This window comes from Mustela nivalis (genome assembly GCF_964662115.1).
Source record: "Mustela nivalis genome assembly, chromosome: 12".
Lineage (NCBI taxonomy): Eukaryota > Metazoa > Chordata > Mammalia > Carnivora > Mustelidae > Mustela > Mustela nivalis.
In genome coordinates, this window is record NC_139031.1 from 58,054,225 (window position 1) to 58,078,233 (window position 24,009).

The 24,009-nt window shown below is 36.3% G+C and overlaps 1 long non-coding RNA gene across 1 annotated transcript in view; it reads left to right on the forward strand.

Annotated features, from left to right (window-relative positions):
- Positions 1-7,060, forward strand: part of LOC309845278 — a 57,413-nt gene extending 50,353 nt beyond the window's left edge. Inside the window, exon 3 of the long non-coding RNA XR_014301178.1 lies at positions 6,984-7,060. This is a non-coding gene — a long non-coding RNA (uncharacterized lncRNA). The remainder of the gene's footprint in view (positions 1-6,983) is intronic.
- The last annotated feature ends 16,949 nt before the right edge of the window (positions 7,061-24,009 follow it).

A 24,009-nucleotide genomic window follows, 5' to 3' on the forward strand; every position in this document is an offset into this window, starting at 1 on the left:
ATATTTCTCAAACTTCAGTAGTTTTTTGATCTCTTGTCTTATTTTACTTTCTTGGAGCTATTCTGTCAAGCTTTTTGTGCTGTTTGAAAAGCACTCAGCTATCTGAACATCTGGAAATAAAACTTTGCAATTAACAGTCACATTTTCATCACTGGAAGTCTGTTAGTTTGTGAACATCTTCGTGCCTTTCTACTGGGTATGTTGAGAAACTGCACCATCTGGGTCTAATGAAACAGAAATGAAAACTGAGCGTCAGAATACTCGTGGCATGGTCGCCCCAAGCATTCCTGTACCTTATTTCACCTATGTGTTTGTTTCACCTTTCTTGGGCTGAGTGCATTTTCACTCCGTATTGCTGAACTGCCATTGATACACAGAGAAAACCAGGGTCCTTTCAACAATATTTTGAAATTTAAATGCTTTGATAGAGCTAGGGGTCTTTACGTGAGTCTGAATTTTAATAAAACATCACGTTTCTTTTGTGTATCTAGTCTTGTTTTGACTTCAGTTAAATACAGTGATTTAGGGATCTCATACTTTCTCTTGGCTGTCATACAAAAAAAATTTAATTTATCAGACTTTAGGCTCTATCTCAAATTCTGACTCTCTTAGTAGAGAAATATAGAACATATTTCTCTATTTTTCTGTTACTTTGTTTTGAAATCTTATGGCGGCAAAATATAAATGGCACTTAACTCCTTTAAATGATTAGAAATTTGCTCATTTTAGGCTGATTTTTAGGTGAATCATTTAAGTATAAACTGTGTTTTGCACTTGGAGTTTTAGGTCAATAAATGAAATTAGATTGTAATTGAATCCATACATTTTCAAACTGAGCTAAGTGGATTCTCGGTAATTTCAGAGTCCCTTTGGGTAGGTTTTTGATAGAAACAAGAGTATGGGAATGTGGAAAATGTAAGTAAGTAGGGCTCCTATTGGCCTTACCACCATGATCAGAAAAGTTTGATTTTCATCTGTTTTACATGTTAATCTTCTTTGTAAGATTTGATTTGAATAAACTTTCTTGTGACCTTAAAAAAGAATTAGTCATTGACATTATCAATGACTCACTCTAGAGATTAAAGAAAAAAGACCTAGAGATGATGGTTCTTTTGGGGGAGCTAATTCACGTCTAATTCATGAGAGATTTAGGAGAGTTTTTCCTAACTTTAAATTTTCCTTCAAATGGACCAACTAGGGAACTGAAGAGAGCACACAAATATCCAAAGAAATACAGGAAAGCACGAAATTTATAATATCACTTAAATTAATAAGGAATTTTCAGGGACAATACAATACACAGTTTTTGAAGAAAAGATTGGTTGATGAGTGTAGACAACTATAGTTTCAGTTTTAGAAGGGTGTGTGTGTGTATTTTCCTTAGAACTAGCTAGATAATTACATATGTAGTGAGATAGGTAGGATAGCCAGTAGACATATTTATGGCCCTTTTTTTTTCTCAGAATAGTTGTAAGAATCCCTAATGTGTTCAACAAGCATTTTGCCAATTAAAAAAAAGTGTTATAGTCAGTATCAATGATCCAATATGATACTAGCTATTCTAACTTGGAATAAAGATCTCAAAGCCATAAAGGCAACTGATCAGTGGAACTATAGAAAAGGCAATAATAATCGATTACTGGAATTCTACCTTTGGTGTTATAAAAATTATGTAAGAGATGGAAAGGATTATCAGATTTTTAAAATCACTATCATGCCAGTTTTTATCATTGGGTATGGATAAAGTAATGGACCTTTCCTCCTTTATTCCTTAAAACCTGACAAATTTTTAGCAAATCAATTGGTATCCACTATTCTTAAAAGGAAGAAGAGAACTATAAATTAGAAATCTATCTGGTATAGTAAAATGGGCCACAAATGATGGTTATTCCTGTGTATATTTCATTTCACAAAACTTATTAATATTAGGAAATAAAATATGCAATTTGGGTTCAAATGTTCATTTATTACATGAAATCTGGAAATGATAGTGATTTTATCAGTCATTAACCATTCATCTGTCTTATAACACCTCATAATCAAATAGACAAGATGATCTATAGATTACATTTTGTAATTTTGTAATAGCCCCTTGAGGTTGTTATGGATTTAGAGAGACAGCTAGATTATCCAATTACATCTGCACAAATTTTCTTGTGTTTTTGTACTAACTGCACAATTCTTTCGCATCTCTCATCTTCAGCTATCTGTACTTTAAGGTATACATAGATGGAGTGATTAAGAATTACAATAAGTCTAACAAATATATCGTTAATCAAATCTGTATGTTCTTCAAACCAGTTCTCTTCTGTATGCGAAATGATCTGAGGACATCTTAATTTACCAGTACATCTGACTTCAATTTCAATATTTAAAATTTTTCAATTGAGATTAAAAAACACAATATAAAATTCACTCTTCTAACCATTTTCAAGTGTACGGTTCAGTAATGTTAACTATATTCAATTGTTGTGTAACAGATCTCTAGAAACTTTTCATCTTGTAAAACTAAAACTCTGTATTCTTTGAGCAATGAGTCTCAATTTCCCCTCCCCACCCAGCTCCTGGAAACCACCATTCTACTTTATATTTTCATGATTTTGATTACTCTAGGAATAGAAGTGGAAGCATATAGTATTTGTTCTGTTGTAAGGGTTGGTTCACTTAATTCAGCATAGCGGCTACAAGATTAATCAATATTATAGCATTGACAGGATTTCTTTATTTTTTAAGGCTGAATAATATTCCATTGTGTGTATATACTACATTTTCTGTATTTATCTGTTAGCAGATATTTGGGCTTCTTCTGTTTCTTGACTATCATGAATACTGCAATAAACATGAGTGTACATCCTGCTGACAATTTTGGATACATATATACCCAGAAGTGGGATTGCAGGATAATGCAGTAGTTTGTTTGTTTTGTTTTGTTTTGTTTTAGTTTTTCTGAGGACCCTCCATAATGGTTTCCATAGCATCTGTACCATTTTGCATTCCACCAACAGTGCACTGCAGTTCCAATTTCTCTATATGCTCATCAACACTTTTTTTTTAATGGCCATAATTTGTGGAAATGACACCTCATTGTGGTTTTGATTTGCATTTCTGTAGTGGTTAGAGATGTTGAGCACCTTTTCATGTGGTTGATGACCATTTGTACATCTGTTTTGGAGAAGTGTCTGTTCTGCTCCATTGCTTAATCAGATTACTTATTTTTGTTGTTGAGTTGTGTCAATAACAATTTGTCATAATTTTTATTTGCTTTTACAACATTAATGTTTACCTACAAAACAGGGAAAATAGCTATTTTATCTGTAATATTATAACAGGTGGGACCTGTAGCTGATGATCTTATATGATAAAATCTCAGCACCTTTTCTTTCTTTTTTTTTTTTTTTTAAGATTTTATGTATTTATTTGACAGAGAGAAATCACAAGTAGATGGAGAGGTAGGCAGAAAGAGAGAGAGGGAAGCAGGCTCCCTACTGAGCAGAAAGCCCGATGCGGGACTCGATCCCAGGACCCTGAGATCATGACCTGAGCCGAAGGCAGCGGCTTAACCCACTGAGCCACCCAGGCGCCCCCTCAGCACCTTTTCTAAAAACTTTACCATCATAATTAGTGAACACAATGTTCATTAAGATTATTATTAATTTGTGTTCTCCAGGTTCCAGTCAGTAAAAATTCCCCATAAGTTGCTTCCTTTCATGAGTCTGTGGTGACAGACATATCTTGGAAAATGAGAATCAAGTACATAACTGTATTAATATTCATATGGTCACAGTCAGAGCTCCTAACATATTATCCATTTTGAGGACATAGATAGCTCCTGGATGTGTGTTTATTGGGATGCCTATCCTGCTCACTTCTTGGCTCTTGTAATAAGGTTTCAGCAGAATGTCTCACTCCAAGTGCATCAGAGTCAAAGCTAAGGAAGTGATTATTCTTCTCCAAGCCTTTCTCAGGCATCCGAATTATATTAGTTTTTCCCTTCTGTTGTAACATGTAATATTCCTTGACCCCTTCTGCCTAAGTAACAATCTCACCTTTCTTTCATTTATCAATAATTTTTACCTAAACCTTTCCTGCTGAGATAGGGTCAGACACTGGTCAAGTCCATATTGTTGGTAGCATGTTGAAACATACTAGGACTTCTTCTTTTATTCCATTCCCAGTCATAGGGCACCAGACTGGAAAGTTTACAGAAATGGGAGTATCACATTTACTAGGCAGTAAAACATTTGCTACCATCAACTCCAACTTGGCAAGGAATGGGGAAGAAATAATCACTCCCATTAATTCATTTGGAATACCTTCAGTTAGGTTCTGATTAATAGACTACCTTTCTTGGGGGCACCTAGGTGTCTCACTCCATTAAACATCTGCCTTCAGCTCAGGTCATGATCCCAGTGTCCTGGGATCAAGCCCTCCGTTGGACTGCCTGCTCCCTGGAAAGTTCACTTCTCCCTCTACCCTTGACCCTGCTTGTACTTGTATTCTCTCTGTCTCTCTTAGATAAATAAATAAAATCTTATTTTTTTTTAATAGACGTACTTTCTTATTTTGGAATATCACCAGTGTCTGGGACAGTGGCTGCAGTCTAGGGACTATGCGTCTGATATTAAAAAAAAAAGTGATTTGTGCATGAGAAGGCTTGTATGTAAACTTTTGTACCATCTTTCACACTGTACTTCCCAATCTTAACACAAAAATATAACAATTTACCTAATGGAGCCACCTCATTAGTTCTCTTGATAGTCAATTGCAAAATAGTAGGCTGGAAGTTTGTAGGTTTACCCTTTAATGATTTGTTACCCTCCATCATTTTAAACAAGTGTTTTAATTGACCATGCAGGTTATTAACCCACTAGCTTAAGAGTGATAAGGAATATGAAAAGTCAGTTGTGAGTGCTGTTGTTTCTGTGTGCATTGTTGCACTAGGTGAGTGGAGAAGTGAAGGCTCTGATCTAAGGACTTGTAACTAGGAGGAGCAAACTTGTACAGTAGTTTTTGTTTGTCATGGTTATTGTTACCTCAGTATTTTGGTAGTGTTAGCAGTACTGGTTACATTTACTGCGTATGGCAATCCAAACCCAGACTATGGGCCATGTCCTGTCAGTGTCCATCTAAGCACCTCCCTCTCCTGCCAGCAATAGGAAAGAGCCAAAGAAATGTATGTGCCAACTACTTGCTGGCAAGGGTAAACTGCACATTTTGCTTTTTCTGTTTTGTTAAAAGTTTGACTTTGGTAGGGGCCATGAGTATATTGTCACCATTTGTCATTGAATGTCTATGATTCCTCTATGTCCATTCATGTCATGGACCTAAGTTGTCACTTCAAGAGATCAAACTAGAGCATTAGCTTCTTGATTCCAATTGCCTTCAGCTCCTGGCATAGGGGTTTTTTTGATAAGCATCCAGGATGCCTTACTTTGATTTTATCTCAGAATTTCCATAGAGATTTTTTAAGAGCAGTATCTTATATAAGGATCATTACATGATCCATTTGGTCCATAGAACATATTGTAAGCCCAAGAGTCATTATACCCAAAGAGTAGGGCTTTTGTTTTTCATTCTTCTACTATTGCAGGCAACATCCTGTAATTTAGCTATTCCATGAGGGTTTTACTACTTGCTAGATTCAGAGTAGCTGTTTTCCACACTGAGTCTTTGACCTCACTTTTGGAATTGCCCTCTGTAAAGCATACAAAATGTCTGACCTCTTCGGCTGCTTGGTCTGAAGCATGCCTATTCGGCAATAGTAGCTGGCAAGTCCCTGGCAGCTCTATAGTAGATCATAGGAAGAAAGAGACTAATTTGCTTAAGAATGACTCTTTCTTGTAAATCTCTGGCAGGATGTTCTTCAATATATCATTTCTATTTAATCTCAGGAGGGAATTCTTGGGCATCACCGTTGTTTTTGGAATGCTCTTCTGGAACCACCCATGGTGATAGGTATTTCGAGTCTTAATGTAGTCCTAATAAGCCTTTACTTACTTTGACTGTCTGCGTAGGTAATCAATAAGAAGCCAGTAACTGACTTTCAAAAGCAGTGTACCAGAGAGCCACATCTGATAATTATCTAAATCAAAGGCTGAAAGTCACCATTAAGTAGTAGTACGTTTGAGATTTTGTAAGAGACTCTACTTGCCATGAGTGTAGGTGGCCAAAATTTCTAATATCATTCTGACATTAGGACATGTGGTATGAGAATAGCTTGAGTTCACAGCCTTCTGTAATTCTAAGAAGTCTTATTTTTGTTCAGGGCCCCAGATAAATAGGGTCTTTTAAAAAATATTTTAAGGATTCTAGTCAATAGTATTGCAAAGTGAGGGATACAATCTCTCCCCAAATCAAGAAATTTCAGTAGGTATTGTTCACACTGAGAGATAGACAGTGAAAACAATTTACTTTTAGTGGTCTATGATAAGACACAGGTTGCTTCAGTCCTTATAATTCTCAAAACCTTAACAGGTAATATGGGGTTCTGCATTTTTATAGGGTTGATTACCATAGTAAATTTGCTTTAAGCTTAATCCTCAGTTTCAAAAATAATTGTGTCATCAGTATAGTGTATTATAATATTACCAGTTGTATTAGATCTAAGTCCCACCTTATTAGATTGCTAATATAAGGGAAGGTTCAAATATCCTTATAACAATATAGTAAATACATACTAGAGACAGTTGCATATAAATTTAAATCACTGTTAATTCTTTGTAGCAACTGATATTGAGAAAAACACATTAACCAGATCAATTACAGAATACCAGTCGCCATTATATTTTGTTCTATCAGTTGAATAATATATCACAAAACTGAGACTATTGGGAATACTGTTGTACTGAGTCTCATAATTTTCTGTCTGCCTCTAAATTCCATCAGCCTTCCTCATTGGGCTATTGAACAATGAGTATGTGAGCACTAATAGATTTGAGTCTAACATTTCCTTATTTAAGGCATAATTTCTTGTTGTCTTCCAGGTATCTGATATTGTTTCAGATTTACCATTTGAGATGTCTCAAGTAACTCTAAAGGCTTCAATTTGGCTTGTCTAATTAACATTTGACAAATTTCTACCTGATTGAGAAGATGAATGTCCATTCAAATATTAGATTCATACTAATTATGTGTTGAAGTAATGGTAGTTGCCACCAGGATAATTTTTTTCACACATTCCAGAATTTAACTAGACATTAATTTTTATCCTGCCGCAGTAGTATCTCCATATCTAGCCAACTAATTCTGTCTCCCCCAAGAGGATTAATAGCAGGTCTAGACATTACTGGATGCTGTGCTCCTTTATCCAATAGATCTAAAAAAGTTTGTTTTCAACTCCCTAGTCTTTTCATCCAATATTGGGATATCTTGCTGGAGACTGAGAGAAGAGACCCTGAATTTCATGTCAATTTTATCCTATGGCAAACGTAATGTTAAAAGGCAGGGTTTTTTTGTTTTTTTTTTTGCATCCAATACTAGAGACTCATCAGAACTGTTTTTTGTAATTGGTTTAAGCTCAGATAAACTGAGCATATCTGCCTTGAGGTTGTTTGATATTCTAGAAAGTTTGAGAGAGGTAGTTATAAGTTTCTGAATTTCCTATAAAGTTTGAACAGGTTTTTGATAAGCATACTGTCAATTTTCTCATTTTACATACATTTATAATTAACCATCTTAAGACTCCCATGTGATCAGACCCTGACAAGTTGCCCTCTTTTATTATCTTGAGGTCCCACATGAGAAAGCTGGGATAAAAGATCTGTGACTTTTTGTTTTATATCACCCTTGATCCCAATACCAAAGTCATTTGCAATGCTTTGCTAGTGGGACTCTTTTTATTAAAATATCACCATAAACTGAATTAAAGATAGGCATTCCATTAAGAAGTTTGTGTGTATATGAGTGGAGAGTCTCTAGCAGGGATCTTTGGGCCTGAGACTTTCTTGCCCCAGTGAGTGATACCAGGCAGCCCGGGCTGCTTAAATCCCAACTCTTTCCATCCCCTCAGGCAGTATCAGCAAGGAGCAGTGAGGGCCCAGGAGCAGTAGTCCACTAGCCCAAGCAGACCAAAATAAAACCACAAAATGGAGCTATCATTGGAAGAGTAGGCTAGGCCAAAATGAGACTAAGACCTGTGTGCAAAAGCTAAACAGAGTCACTGACTAACGAAATAAAAGATTTACATTGGAACCAGAATTTCTTAATATGACAAATTAAACTTCCAAGATACAATAAAAAATCTCCCATCATACTAAAAACTAGGAAAATCAAGACTTGAATGAAAAAATAATAACCAACTGATGGTAACATGGAGATAAGTCAGATGTTAGAATTACTAAAGATCCTATTTTAAAGTAGTTGCCATAAAAACACTTCAACATCAATTATAAAATTTCTTAAAAAATAGAAAATTCAGGAAATAGAAGTTATAAAAAAATAGGCAGTGGAAGCAAATGCAAAATAAAGAACGAAAAAATTTAATAACAAATAAAAAATACTTGCTGGATTTGTTTAACAGTAGTCTGGAGATGATAGAAATTAGAACCAATGAACTTAAGGATAGAATACACCTGATCTGAATAATAGACAAAAAATAGGGAAAGAAATATATATAACAATATTAAATAAAATTTAAAAGTACACATATGTATTAGATGTACATACATGGACAGACACGTATATGTATATATATATGTATGTGTGTGTGTGTGTGTGTGTGTATAATAGAGCCCCATTTACCTGTGCAATAACAAACAGTCCACATTATTATCACTGAAGTCCTAGAAGGAAAGGAAACAGTGAAACTGAAAGAGTATTCAAAGAAACAAGGTATGAAAATTTTCCAAACTTGCCAAAAGATATGAACCTACAGATTTAAGAAGTCAAGTGAATCTCAAAAGAAAAACAAAAACAAAAAACAAATCTACACCAATGCACATTGTAATTAATTTTTTAAAACAACCAGAAAGAAGCAACACATTACCTACAAGGGAAACATTAATTCAAATGATTTCTCGTCTATAATCATATAGGCCAGAAGTCAGTGGCACAAATTTTTTCAAATGCTAAGAGAAAAGAGCTGTCAACTGTTAATTCTATATCCAGCAAAATGATCCTTTGGGAATTACAAGTAAATGAAAACATTCTCAGATGAACGAGAACAATAGAAATTTTTCACTAGCGACCTATCTTTGAAGATTGTCTAAAGAAAGTCCTTCAAACAAATGAAATGATAAAAAAGAAAATCTTGAAGCATTGGGACTGAAGAAAGTACAATAGAAAGAACAAAAATATGAATGCATGTAATAGACTATCCTTTTCTTATGAATCCTATAAATTACACTGAGTTATTGAAACAAGAATTGTAAAGTTATCTCATATTCTCCATAGTGATATTTGAAGTACAGAAAGTAAAGGAACCTAAAAGGAAGTGAAGATTCCACACTTCATTCTAAGTGGTAAATGCTTATCATAGTAGACATGTTAAATAACATTTGTAAGTTGTAATCCCTGGAATAACATTTGTATATTGTAATATCTGGAATAACGATAAAAGCTCTACAAAGAAAACACTAAAAAGCAAAAGAAGTAACTAAAAATAAATCAAGATGAAATACTAAAAAATGTTCAAGTAACCCACAGAAAGTAAGGAAAAGAGAAGCAGAGAAATGAGAACCAGAAAATGGTTCTGAAAACCAGAATAAAATGATAGAATTAAGATCTAACATACTAATAATTATCTTAAGTGTCAATAATTACCGGGGTGCCTGGGTGGCTCAGTGGTTTAAGCCACTGCCTTCATCTCGGAACATGATCTCGGGGTCCTGGGATCGAGTCCTGCATCGGGCTCTCTGCTCGGCGGAGAGCCTGCTTCCCTCTCACTATCTCTGCCTGCCTCTCTGCCTGCTTGTGATCTGTCAAATAAATAAATAAAATCTTTAAAAAAATAAAAAATAAAAAAATTTCAATAATTATCTGAAATGTCAACCAAAAGACAGAGTTTGATGGGAATTATTTTTTTAAAAGGCCTGAATACATGTTGTTTACAAGAAACTGATTTCAAATGTAAAGGCACAGGCAGGTTAAAAGTAAAAGCATGGAAGAAAACATACTGGGCAAACATTTATCCAAAACAATGAGAAATGAATATATAAGTAGCCAGTGACACAGAGGTCAGAAAAAAGAAAATTACTTAAGACAAATAGTGACAAGATATATCAGTTTTAAAAATAAATTTAAAACATAGGAAGACCAATGATCCCAAATGTATGGGCACCAAGCAACCATGTCTCTAAATACATGAAACAAAAACTAATAAAGCTGAAAGGAGAAGTAGCCAAATCCATGATCATCGTTGAGGACTCCTCTCAGCAACTGATAGAATTACTAGATAGGAAATCAGTAAGGTTAGTGAAGAAAGGAATTATAGAAGCAGTCAGAAATATCTATCTATCTATCTATCTATCTATCTATCTATCTATCTATCTATCTGTATGGTTTAACATCCCAGCCAACAATAGCCTAATAGACACTTTTTTTTTCAAGCACCAATGACAAGTTCATCAAGGTAGGCCATATCCTAAGCCATAAAACAAACCTTTAGAAGTTTAAAATAATTGAAATTATACAGAGTGTGTTCTCTGACTAAATGATATTTAGCTACAAAGCAATACCAGAAATGTAGCAGGAGAAATCGGTAAGCATGCGGAAATCAAACAACAAACTCCTATTTTAAAAAAGCATGAGTGAAAGAAGAATTTAAACAAAATATATATAATTGAATGAAAATAAAAATATAAACAGGAAAATATGTGAGATGCAGCCACATCTATATACCCACAACAACTATAGAAAAATATCTATAGACAGAAGCCTACATTAGGAATGAGGAAAGGTCTCAAATCAATTTAGGTTCCCCCATGAAGAACTTGGGAGGGAAAACAACAAAACAACAAAGCAACCCCAAAGAGAGTATAAAGAAGAAGAAAAAAATAAAGAGCAGAGATCAGTGAAATAAAAAATATAACAATAGACTAGATCAATTAAATAAAAGTTGGTTCTTCAAAAGAAATCAATAAAATCGACAAACCTCTCAAGCAAGATTGACAACAATAATAACAAGAGACAAATCACCAATATCAGGAATGAAATAAGTTAAATCACCACATTTCCTGTAGTCATTAAAAAAAATAATAAGGGAATATGACAAAAAATTTTATGGTCCTAAACTTGGCAACCTAGAAAAAATAGATCAATCCCTCCAAAACTAAAAACTTTTATGTAAACTGAACTAAGGTAAATAGATCTTCTGAGTAAGTCCTGTAACTATTCAATAAATCGAATCCATATTTCTTAAGCTCCCAAATGGAAATCTCCAGCTGGTTTCACTGGAAAATTGTACCAAACATTTAAAGAAAAATTAACACCAATTTTTACAAATTTTACACTATCTATTTCAGAAATAGAAGAGGAAGGGACACTTCCCAGCTCTTTTTATCATGCCAGAATCACTGTGGTACTAAAGTCAGACAGCACAAAAAAATTACAGACCAATATTTCTCAAGAATTTATGCACAAAAATTCTGAACAAAAGTATTAGTGAGCCCAATCCAGTAGTGTATTAAAAGAACTATCTACCATGACCAACTGGTATTTATTTCAAGTATAAAAGACTGGGTAAATATTTAACATGTCAGTACAATTCGTCATATCAGTAGGTTAAAAAATAAATCATATGATGGTATCAATTGGCCCAGAAGAAGAAATTACAAAATTCAACACCATTTCAGGTTCAAAATTTTCAGCAAATGAGGAATAGAGGATAATCACCTCAGTTTAATAAAGAGCTTTCTTAAGATCATCTTTATTCAACGTCACAATGGTGAAAGAGTGGGTCAGGAAGAATACTAGAATATCTACTCTCAACACTCAAATTCAACATTATAGGAAGTTTTAGTTACTAACAATAGGGTCTAAAAGAAAATGGAAGGCATACAGTTTGGAAATTAAAATAAATAAATAAATAAATAAATGAAACCGCTCTATTTGCTGCAAAATGGCTGCAGCAATCCCAAACTTCATATTTGTATACCACACGGTCCAGTGCAGGTGGGGTCTCTCTTTACCTTTCAATTACTTTCAATTATTGAGTTGTATAGTTGTGATCAGGGAGATGTCTTGCACTGCTGGCTTAGGCCTAAGTTACTGTCCTTTCCTGGACATTTACTCTGGGGAAGATACGGAAATGAATCGGATGTATTTGAGCCAGTCAGGACCCACACTAGAGCTAAGTACATACCAGTGCCAGTCAACTACATTACTAATGTTGATGGGTCTTTGGGAAAAAGAGAGAACTATGCAGCACTCCTATTCAGAAGTAAATCCACCTATGAAAATCACATTTTCAGGTAATGGTAAATACTATAAAGAGTATTCAAAGGTAATGTGACACTGACTATAGGTAGAACTGGTGCAGATTTAGATAAAAAAGTGAAGGTAATATGGGAACAGAGTCCTGCTTGCATCATGAGAAGGAATGGGTCTTATGAAGAACTTGGGAAGGAGCAATCTAGACAGACCAGTTATGGTCTGGTTGCTTATTTCGTTCATCTCCTGTGCAAATCTGTGAGGTCAACAAGGTCAGCAACCTTGCTGGCTAACTCCCTGCTGTAAACCTGGTAGAGCCTCATAAAGATAAGAAGCTCAGAAACATTTCTTTCTTTTTTTTTCTTTTTTTAATTAAATTTTTTATTTTTTATAAACATATATTTTTATCCGCAGGGGCACAGGTCTGTGAATCACCAGGTTTACACACTTCACAGCACTCACCAAAGCACATACCCTCCCCAATGTACATAACACCACCCCCCTTCTGCCAACCCACCTCCCCCAAGCAACCCTCAGTTTGTTTTGTGAGATTAAGAGTCACTTATGGTTTGTCTCCCTCCCAATCCCATCTTGTTTCATTGACTCTTCTCCTACCCACTTAAGCCCCCATGTTGCATCACCACTTCCTCATATCAGGGAGATCATACGATAGTTGTCTTTCTCCAATTGACTTATTTCGCTAAGCATGATACGCTCTAGTTCCAACCATGTCGCAAATGGCAAGATGTCATTTCTTTTGATGGCTGCATAGTATTCCATTGTGTATATATACCACATCGTCTTGATCCATCCATCTGTTCATGGACATCTAGGTTCTTTCCATAGTTTAGCTATTGTCGACATTGCTGCTATAAACATTCGAGTGCACGTGCCCCTTCAGATCACTACGTTTGTATCTTTAGGGTAAATACCCAGTAGTACAATTGCTGGGTCATAGGGCAGTTCTATTTTCAACATTTTAAGGAACGTCCATGCTGTTTTCCAGAGTGGTTGCACCAGCTTGCATTCCCACCAACAGTGTAGGAGGGTTCCCCTTTCTCCGCATCCTCGCCAGCATCTGTCATTTCCTGTCTTGTTGATTTTAGTCATTCTGAATGCTGTGAGGTGATATCTCATTGTGGTTTTGATTTGTATTTGTTGCTAAGTGATATGGAGCACTTTTTCATGTGTCTGTTGGCCATCTGGATGTCTTCTTTGCAGAAATGTCTGTTCATGTCCTCTGCCCATTTCTTTTTTTTTTTTAATTTTTTATTTTTTATAAACATATATTTTTATCCCCAGGGATACAGGTCTGTGAATCACCAGGTTTACACACTTCACAGCACTCACCATAGCACATACCCTCCCCAATGTCCATAATCCCACCCCCATCTCCCAACCCCCCTCCCCCCAGCAACCCTCAGTTTGTTTTGTGAGATTAAGAGTCACTTATGGTTTGTCTCCCTCCCAATTCCATCTTGTTTCATTGATTCTTCTTCTACCCACTTAAGCCCCCATGTTGCATCACCACTTCCTCATATCAGGGAAATCATATGATAGTTGTCTTTCTCCAATTGACTTATTTCGCTAAGCATGATATGCTCTAGTTCCATCCATATTGTTGCAAATGGCAAGATTTCATTTCTTTTGATGGCTGCATAGTATTCCATTGTGTATATATACCACATCTTCTTGATCCATTCATCTGTTCATACATCTACTTTCTTTCCATAGTTTGGCTATTGTGGACATTGCTGCTATTAACATTCGGGTGCACGTGCCCCTTCGGATCACTACATTTGTGTCTTTAGGGTAAATAACCAGTAGTGCAATTGCTGGGTCATAGGGCAGTTCTATTTTCAATATTTTGAGGGACCTCCATGCTGTTTTCCAGAGTGGCTGCAACAGCTTGCATTCCCACCAACAGTGTAGGAGGGTTCCCCTTTCTCCGCATCCTCGCCACCATCTGTCATTTCCTGACTTGTTGATTTTAGCCATTCTGACTGGTGTGAGATGATATCTCATTGTGGTTTTGATTTGTATTTCCCTGATGCCGAGTGATATGGAGCACTTTTTCATGTGTCTGTTGGCCATCTGGATGTCTTCTTTGCAGAAATGTCTGTCCATGTCTTCTGCCCATTTCTTGATTGGATTATTTGTTCTTTGGGTATTGAGTTTGATAAGTTCTTTATAGATTTTGGACACTAGTCCTTTATCTGATATGTCATTTTCAAATATCTCCTCCCATTCTGTCAGTTGTCTTTTGGTTTTGTTAACTGTTTCCTTTGCTGTGCAAAAGCTTTTGATCTTGATGAAATCCCAATGGTTCATTTTTGCCCTTGCTTCCTTTGCCTTTGGCAATGTTCCTAGGAAGATGTTGCTGTGGCTGAGGTCAAAGAGGTTGCTGCCCGTGTTCTCCTCAAGGATTTTGATGGATTCCTTTCTCACATTGAGGTCGTTCATCCATTTTGAGTCTATTTTTGTGTGTGGTGTAAGGAAATGGTCCAATTTCATTTTTCTGCATGTGGCTGTCCAATTTTCCCAACACCATTTATTGAAGAGGCTGTCCTTTTTCCATTGGACATTCTTTCCTGCTTTGTAGAAGATTAGTTGACCATAGAGTTGAGGGTCTATTTCTGGGCTCTCTATTCTGTTCCATTGATCTATGTGTCTGTTTTTGTGCCAGTACCATGCTGTCTTGATGATGATGGCTTTGTAATAGAGCTTGAATTCCGGAATTGTGATGCCACCAACTTTGGCTTTCTTTTTCAATATCCCTTTGGCTAATTGAGGTCTTTTCTGATTCCATATAAATTTTAGAATTATTTGTTCTATTTCTTTGAAAAAGATGGATGATACTTTGATAGGAATTGCATTAAATATGTAGATTGCTTTAGGTAGCATAGACATTTTCACAATATTTATTCTTCCAATCCAGGAGCGTGGAACATTTTTCCATTTCTTTGTGTCTTCCTCAATTTCTTTCATGAGTACTTTATAGTTTTCTAAGTGTAGATTTTTAGCCTCTTTGGTTAGGTTTATTCCTAGGTATCTTATATTTTGGGGTGCAATTGTAAATGGGATGGACTCCTTAATTTCTCTTTCTTCTGTCTTGTTGTTGGTGTAGAGAAATGCAGCTGATTTCTGTGCATTGGTTTTATATCCTGACACTTTACTGAATTCCTGTACAAGTTCTAGCAGTTTTGGAGTGGAGTTTTTGGTTTTCCACATATAGTATCATATCATCTGCGAAGAGTGATAATTTGACTTCTTCTTTGCCGATTTGGATGTCTTTAATTTCCTTTTGTTGTCTGATTGCTGAGGCTAGGACTTCTAGTACTATGTTGAATAGCAGTGGTGATAATGGACATCCCTGCCGTGTTCCTGACCTTAGCGGAAAAGCTTTCAGTTTTTCTCCATTGAGAATGATATTTGCGGTGGGTTTTTCATAGATGGCTTTGATGATATTGAGGTTTGTGCCCTCTATCCCTACACGTTGAAGAGTTTTGATCAGGAAGGGATGCTGTACTTTGTCAAATGCTTTTTCAGCATCTGTTGAGAGTATCATATGTTTCTTGTTCTTTCTTTTATTAATGTGTTGTATCGCATTGATTGATTTGCGGATGTTGAACCAACCTTGCAGCCCTGGAATAAATCCCACTTGGTCGTGGTGAATAATCCTTTTAATGTACTGTTGAATCCTATTGTCTAGTATTTTGGTGAGAATTTTCGCATCTGTGTTGATCAAGGATATTGGTCTATAGCACTCTTATTTGATGGGATCCTTGTCTGGTTTGGGGATCAAGATAATGCTGGCCTCAGAAAGTGAGTTTGGAAGCTTTCCTTCCATTTCTATTTTTTGGAACAGTTTCAGGAGAATAGGAATTAGTTCTTTTTTAAATGTTTGGTAGAATTCCCCCGGGAAGCCATCTGGTCCTGGGCTTTGTTTGTTTGGAGTTTTTTAATGACTGTTTCAATCTCTTTACTGGTTATGGGTCTGTTCAGGCTTTCTATTTCTTCCTGGTTCATTTGTGGTAGTTTATATGTTTCTAGGAATGCATCCATTTCTTCCAGATTGTCAAATTTGTTGGCGTAGAGTTGCTCATAGTATGTTCTTATAATAGTTTTTATTCTTTGGTGTTAGTTGTGATCTCTCCTCTTCATGATTTTATTTATTTGGGTCCTTTATCTTTTCTTTTTGATAAGTCTGGCCAGGGTTTTATCAATCTTATTAATTCTTTCAAAGAACCAGCTCCTAGTTTCGTTGATTTGTTCTATTGTTTTTTTGGTTTCTATTTTATTGATTTCTGCTTTGATCTTTATGATTTCTTTTCTCCTGCTGGGCAAAGGGTTTCTTTCTTGCTCTTTCTCCAGCTCCTTTAGGTGTAGGGTTAGGTTGTGTACCTAAGATCTTTCTTGTTTCTTGAGAAAGGCTTGAACCGCTATGTATTTTCCTCTCAGGACTACCTTTGTTGTGTCCCACAGATTTTGAACCATTGTATTTTCATTATCATTTGTTTCCATGATTTTTTTCAATTCTTCTTTAATTTTCCAGTTGACCCATTCATTTTTTAGAAGGATGCTGTTTTGTCTCCATGTATTTGGGTTCTTTTCAAACTTACTCTTGTGGTTGAGTTCTAGCTTCAGAGTATAGTGGTCTGAAAATATGCAGGGAATGATCCCAATCTTTTGATACCGGTTGAGTCCTGATTTAGGACTGAGGATGCGATCTATTCTGGAGAATGATCCATGTGCACTAGAGAAGAATGTGTATTCTGTTGCTTTAGGATGAAATGTTCTGAATATATCTGTGATGTCCATCTGGTCCAGTGTGTCATTTAAGGCCTTTATTTCCTTGTTGATCTTTTGCTTGGATGATCTGTCCATTTCAGTGAGAGGAGTGTTAAAGTCCCCTACTATTATTGTATTATTGTTGATGGTTTCTTTGATTTTGTTATTAATTGGTTTATATAGTTGGCTGCTCCCACGTTGGGGGCATAGATATTTAAAATTGTTAGATCTTCTTGTTGGACAGACCCTTTGAGTATGCTATAGTGCCCTTCCTCATCTCTTATTATAGTCTTTGGCTTAAAATCTAATTGATCTGATATAAGGATTGCCACTCCTGCTTTCTTCTGATGTCCATTAGCATGGTAAATTCTTTTCCACCCCCTCACTTTAAGTCTGGAGGTGTCTTCAGGCTTAAAATGAGTTTCTTGGAGGCAACATATAGATGGGTTTTGTTTTTTTATCCATTCTGATACCCTGTGTCTTTTGACAGGGGCATTTAGCCCATTAACATTCAGGGTAACTATTGAGAGATATGAATTTAGTGCCATTGTATTGCCTGTAAGGTGACTGTTACTGTGTATTGTCTCTGTTTCTTTCTGACCTACCACTTGTAGGCTCTCTCTTCGCTTAGAGGACCCCTTTCAATATTTCCTGTAGAGCTGGTTTGGTGTTTGCGAATTCTTTCAGTTTTGGTTTGTCCTGGAAGCTTTTAATCTCTCCTTCTATTTTCAATGATAGCCTAGCTGGATATAGTATTCTTGGCTGCATGTTTTTCTCGTTTAGTGCTCTGAAAATATCATGCCAGCTCTTTCTGGCCTGCCAGGTCTCTGTGGATAAGTCAGCTGCCAATCTAATATTTTTACCATTGTATGTTACAGACTTCTTTTCCTGAGCTGCTTTCAGGATATTCTCTTTGTCACTAAGACTTGTAAATTTTACTCTTAGGTGACGGGGTGTGGGCCTATTCTTATTGATTTTGAGGGACATTCTCTTAACCTCCTGAATTTTGATGCTCGTTCCCTTTGCCATATTGGGGAAATTCTCCCCAATAATTCTCTCCAGTATATCTTCTGCTCCCCTCTCTCTTTCTTCTTCTTCTGGAATCCCAATTATTCTAATGTTGTTTCATCTTATGATGTCACTTATCTCTCGAATTTTCCCCTTGTGGTCCAGTAGCTGCTTGTCCCTCTTTTGCTCAGCTTCTTTATTCTCTGTCATTTGGTCTTCTATATCACTAATTCTTTCTTCTGCCTCATTTATCCTAGTAGTGAGAGCCTCCATGTTTGATTGCACCTCATTAATAGCTTTTTTGATTTCAACTTGGTTAGATTTTAGTTCTTTTATTTCTCCAGAAAGGGCTTTTATCTCTCCGAAGAGGGTTTCTCTAATATCTTCCATGCCTTTTTCGAGCCCGGCTAGAACCTTGAGAATCGTCATTCTGAGCTCTAAATCTGACATATTACCAATGTCTGTATTGATTAGGTCCCAGTCTTTGGTACTGCCTTTTGTTCTTTTTTTTGTGGTGAATTTTTCCGCCTTGTCATTTTGTCCAGATAAGAGTATATGAAGGAGCAAGTCTAATAATAAAAGGGTGGCACCAGCCCCAGGAAAATATACTTTAACCAAATCAGAAGAGATCGAAAATCGTGAGGGGGGAGAAAGGGGATAAAAAGAGGTTCAAAAAGAAAGAAAGAAAGAAAAAAAAAAAAGAAAAGAATTAAAACAAGAAAACGAATAAAGAAAAGTATAAAAAAGAAAAAATATATATATTAAAATAATTAACATTAAAAAAGAAAAGGGTAAAAGTTAAAAAAATTTTAGCAGAAAAAGAGAAAAAAAACGAAGAAGAAAAAAATTAAATTAACTGCAAGACTAAAAAATCACAGGGAGAAAGCCATGAGTTTCGTGCTTTGCTTTCTCCTCCTCTGGAATTCTGCTGCTCTCCTTGGTATTGAAACTGTACTCCTTGGTAGGTGAACTTGGTCTTGGCTGGATTTCTTGATGATCTTCTCGGGGAGGGGCCTGGTGTAGTGATTCTCAAGTGTCTTTGCCCCAGGCGGAATTGCACCGCCCTTACCAGGGGCCCAGGCTGAGTAATCCACTCGGGTTTGCTTTCAAGAGCTTTTGTTCCCTGAGCGCTTTCTGTAGAGTTCCGGAGGATGGGAATAGAAATGGCAGCCTCCTGGTCTCTGGCCCGGAGGAGCCAAGAACCCGGGGCCCCACTCCTCAGTGCGCCCTCAGAGAACAGTGCCCAGTAACTCCCGTCTGCCTGACCTCTGGCCACGCTCCGAGCTCACCAAGCCTGCGACCGGTTCAAGGTAACCTTGAGCTGTGATCTTACTGTCGGCTCTATCTCTGTAGCCGGCTTCCCCGTTCCAATACCTGCAAGCTCTTTGACACTCAGACACCCCCGATCCTTCTATGACCCTGCGGGACCCGAGCCCCGCTGACCCCGCGTGGGCTTCGCCCTGGTTTAGCCTCTGGAGCGATGTCCCTCATCGGAACAGACTTTTAAAATTCCTGATTTTGTGCTCCGTTGCTCCGCCGCTTGCCGGGAGCCGGATCCTCCCCCCGGGGTCATCTTCCCGTTGCTTTGGATTCACGTCTCCACCAGTCCTACCTTTCAGAAAGTGGTTGTTTTTCTGTTTCCAGAATTGCTGTTCTTTTTCTCTTCGATTTGCTGATGGATATGCAGGTGTTTGCAATCTTTAGATAAGCTATCCAGCTGATCTCCTGCTAGCTGAAGTAGTCTCAGCCTGCTACTTCTCCGCCATCTTGACTCCTCCAGCTCAGAAACATTTCTGAATGAAGAACGAAGAGGATGGAAATCCCAAGCACAAATCCTCCTCTATGAAATGCTTTGAAACTGTCCTTGTAGGAATGCAAGAGAGAAAAGCTGTTTAGGCCACCAGGACCCATGGACAAATGCGTGGCACATGTAGGAAAGTATACCAATCTCACATGAGACAGATGGGAAGTAATGTAAAAGGAAGCAAGTTCACAGAATTTGGGTTGTGTGTACATAATAGCTAAGCTGTTGAAATGATACTAAGTAAACCAGATTATATTCTAGTAATAATATTTGGTCATTAAGAGTTAACACTATCCTAGGACTTTATATTTATGTAATGCTTGCATAAACTTTTGAGATAGGTATTATTGTCCCATATTATAGGCAGTAACTGAGATGCAGAGAGCTAAGAAATTATCCAAGTTCATTTAGGTAATAGGATGTGTTGCTGAGTAGAACTTAACTCTTAGGCACTACTCTATGCTACCCCTCCATGGTACTTTGGAAATAAAAGGGTTTTAGAGTTTTCAAAAGAGCAGGAATGGAAAACATTTAAACTAATATACAGAATACTTCAAATTCTGATTCAGCATCTTTAGGGAATAATTGAGCTCCTTTTCCCAAATGTCATCTATTAGCTCTTGAACTATATTCTCCAGGAATTCAATTATAAAAAAAAAAAAAAAAAAAAAAAGAAGGCACAAGAACTTCAGTTTTTTGTATATATTTTCATTGTGTTCTTTCCACAAATTCCTTTTTATCTGGAGTCTGAGTTAGATATTTAGTATTTTCCTCTGACAGTTTTTTCTTTTTGCTTTTAGATACTTTTCACTCACAGTCTATAATGCCTACTCCTTGGGGAATTTTCTTACATTGTCTTCTGTTTATTTCAATTTTGTTGAACTCTTAAAACTTCTGAACATATTTGATTTATACTATAAATACATAATTCTACTTATAAATATTATATTTAGGTTGAGAAAACCCCCAAAATTGTTTAAAAACATGTTCTTTACAAATACTTTAGTAATTCATTACTTCATATATGGAGAAAGTACATTGTCAAATAATATTTATGTACTTAATTCAGGAGAACTAATTTCTACAGTAGTCCAAATTGGTTCTCCACTTCTCCTCACCAAAAACACTCAAACCTTTATTCCCTTCACCTTGATTTAATAGAAGAGTTGATCTCCATGAATGCATCTCAAGAATATATCTTAAAGCATTTTAAAAGTGCTTTTTAATTTTATATTTTTATTTATAATCTAGTCTCATAATTTTCTACTATAAAAAAGTAAATTATTCAGTAAGACATTTTTTAGTGTCTCCTTTCAATGTCACTCTCTAATGTGGCCTGACCTAGCCATAATTTTCTTTGAGGAGGTTAATATTTAGGTACTAATTTTTGATGTTCTGCAAATACCATATTGATTGCACACTAGAATGTTTAATCAGCTTTTCTAAGCACAAATGCTCTTTATCTTTTCATATTCTGTAAGATGTTTTATCTGTAATTAAAGAGTCAGCTATACTGAAAATCATTGTACTTTGCTCTTTCCAGTATTATTGCATAATTATTGATTGTCGGGCTGCTTTTAATTCTCTTTTGTTACTAGAGACTACATCATTTAAAAATATTTATTTTATTAAAAATCCCGAAAAGGGTTACATTATATCCGTTAAGTATTTTTTTCCTAATTCCACCTGATATTTTTATACCAATGCTTATCAAAAAACAAATTATATAGAAAATTTGTAGCCTGTAAGTAATGTCACTAATGACTAAGCACATTTAAATGGAGAATGGGTTGAGAGATTTTAGGAGCCTCATTCCTACTCTCCATTTTTTTAAAAAAAAATTTTGTACCAAAGTGGACCAAGAGCTATGAAAATAATTTTGCAAAGATTTATTGGGCACACACTTTAATGAAATCCATCGTTAAATGACTACTGAAGATATTTCGTGACTTTTTTCCTTAGATGAAGGAATTGACTTGCCACCCCAGAACATATGGGTATATCAGAAAAATGACATGCTTTCTCAAAGGATAAATTAACCTGCATGACTAACAATCCATTTGGGGAAACTCAAGCAAATCCTGTTTGGATATTTATTCTTTTTGCATATCTTTGTTCTAGCACATTGATTCATAAGCCTGAGCAGAGTTAAAATAGATATAAGGACACATTAAGCTTCTCTGAGTCAGTTATTCCATATACCCTTAACTTTAATTATATTGGTTTGCCCTTCTCCAGTGTCTGCTAAATACTATAGTATGCAAAACTATTCTTGGTACTATTGACAAATATGTCAAACCTTGTATTCATCAAAACTGATCTGAGTGTTCTGCACCTTGGTATGTACAGTCAGATTTAGTCCTTGAGGTCAGTTTCATGAAATTCTGTGGGAGTCAAAGGACAAGGGCAGAAGCATCTGAATCTCAAAGAGAAAAATCATTTGGTGTGTCCTGTCTATTTGAGTCCAGCTCTTGTGATCCCAAGAAACATAAATTCATTCACGTTAGTCCAAGAAAAATGGAATTTATTATCAAGGGGTGTATCTATCTGAGTACAATAAGGAGAAAGAAGTCAAGCATCTTGAACAGGAAAATTTTAGGATAAAGAATTATAAAGTTATGAGTGGGGAGTAACTATAAGGATAAAAAGAGAACTCTGTAGGTGACCATGGGCCTGTGGGAAAGTATGCATTGAAGGACAGGGTTGGAAGAGAGGATTCTAAAGTGCTCCTTAGATTTTGTTGGAGACGGTGTGGCTGCAAAACCTTGAAAATTTGCCTGTTTATGTGTCTGGCAAGCAAGATCTAATGCCATAGTTGACTGATGTTGGTAAGTAGGTATGTACAGAGGAAGTGGGGAGAAGATTTCTCTGGAAAAATAGAACCTGCAGTGTGCACTCAGAGGTGGAGTTGGGATACTACCTTCCAGGTGCACAGATGAGCTGAGTAGGGCAGGTGCATAGAGCCTGAGGCTTGATGTTCAGTAGGAAGGTCCATGCAAAGTAGTCGCCAGTAGACCATAGCTTCCAGGTGGTTGAAGGACAATGTTTTTTGGGGGCATAACTGGGGTAAAGTTCCAGTGGATGTCCTTATACACCCAGTACTGACAGAATGTTCAGCAGAAACAAAAAAAGAAAATACACAATAAAATGCAGCAGCCCAGAATCAGAAGTCTTCTTCCTTCCTCCATGTCTCTCCTATACCCCTCTATTGTCACAACATGTTCACTGTAATACAAAAATGCCCGAAGTCCAATCCAGTACTGCAGGGCAAGTATTGAAGGGTGAATTTGGAGCTGAGCAGCAGGAAAATGACAGTTGGCACAGATGAGAATAAAATGAACTTTTAACTGACACTAGATAATCATAAAGAATAAAATCTGCACTTGGGGACCAGTCCTCCTTTCTTTCCTTCTCCTGACTGTGTCTTTTTTCAAGCTATCTCTCATTAAGTCTGTCCTTCTCTCCTCATCTTGGATTACTTCTTTATCATTTTAATTTGTATATGGCCGTCCCAGTCTATGTAACTGTACTCTGTGTAAGACATTTCAGCTTCAACGTCTCATAGTTCTTTCAGGACTTAATGTACCAAGTCCTTGAAAGAAGGAATCTATGTAGCACAGTTCATTGTTGTGTGCAGACCTCATTAAATATGTAGATGAACTGTCCTTGAGGCCACTCCTAGTCTGACGGGTTTTGTACCTGGGGGTAGTGTCATATGGTATAAAACATGGGTCCTAGGGAAGACTCTTCAGCAGGAGCCATGAACAGACACTTACCCTGCAAGTGGTGGGACTGTAGACTCTGACACACGATGACTGATAATATTTGTATTAGATTTGGGCGATATATATATATATATGTGTATATATATATATATATATATCGACAAAATTTTTCAAGGAAGCAGTCAGTTGTATCTAAGCAGTTTTATATTTTATGCCTTCTAGATATTTTATACATTGTTCTATAAGCTCCATTTGTCTAAACCGAGAACAGTTTCTCTTTTTGCTAGACCACCTTCAATTTTTTCATAAAATTCT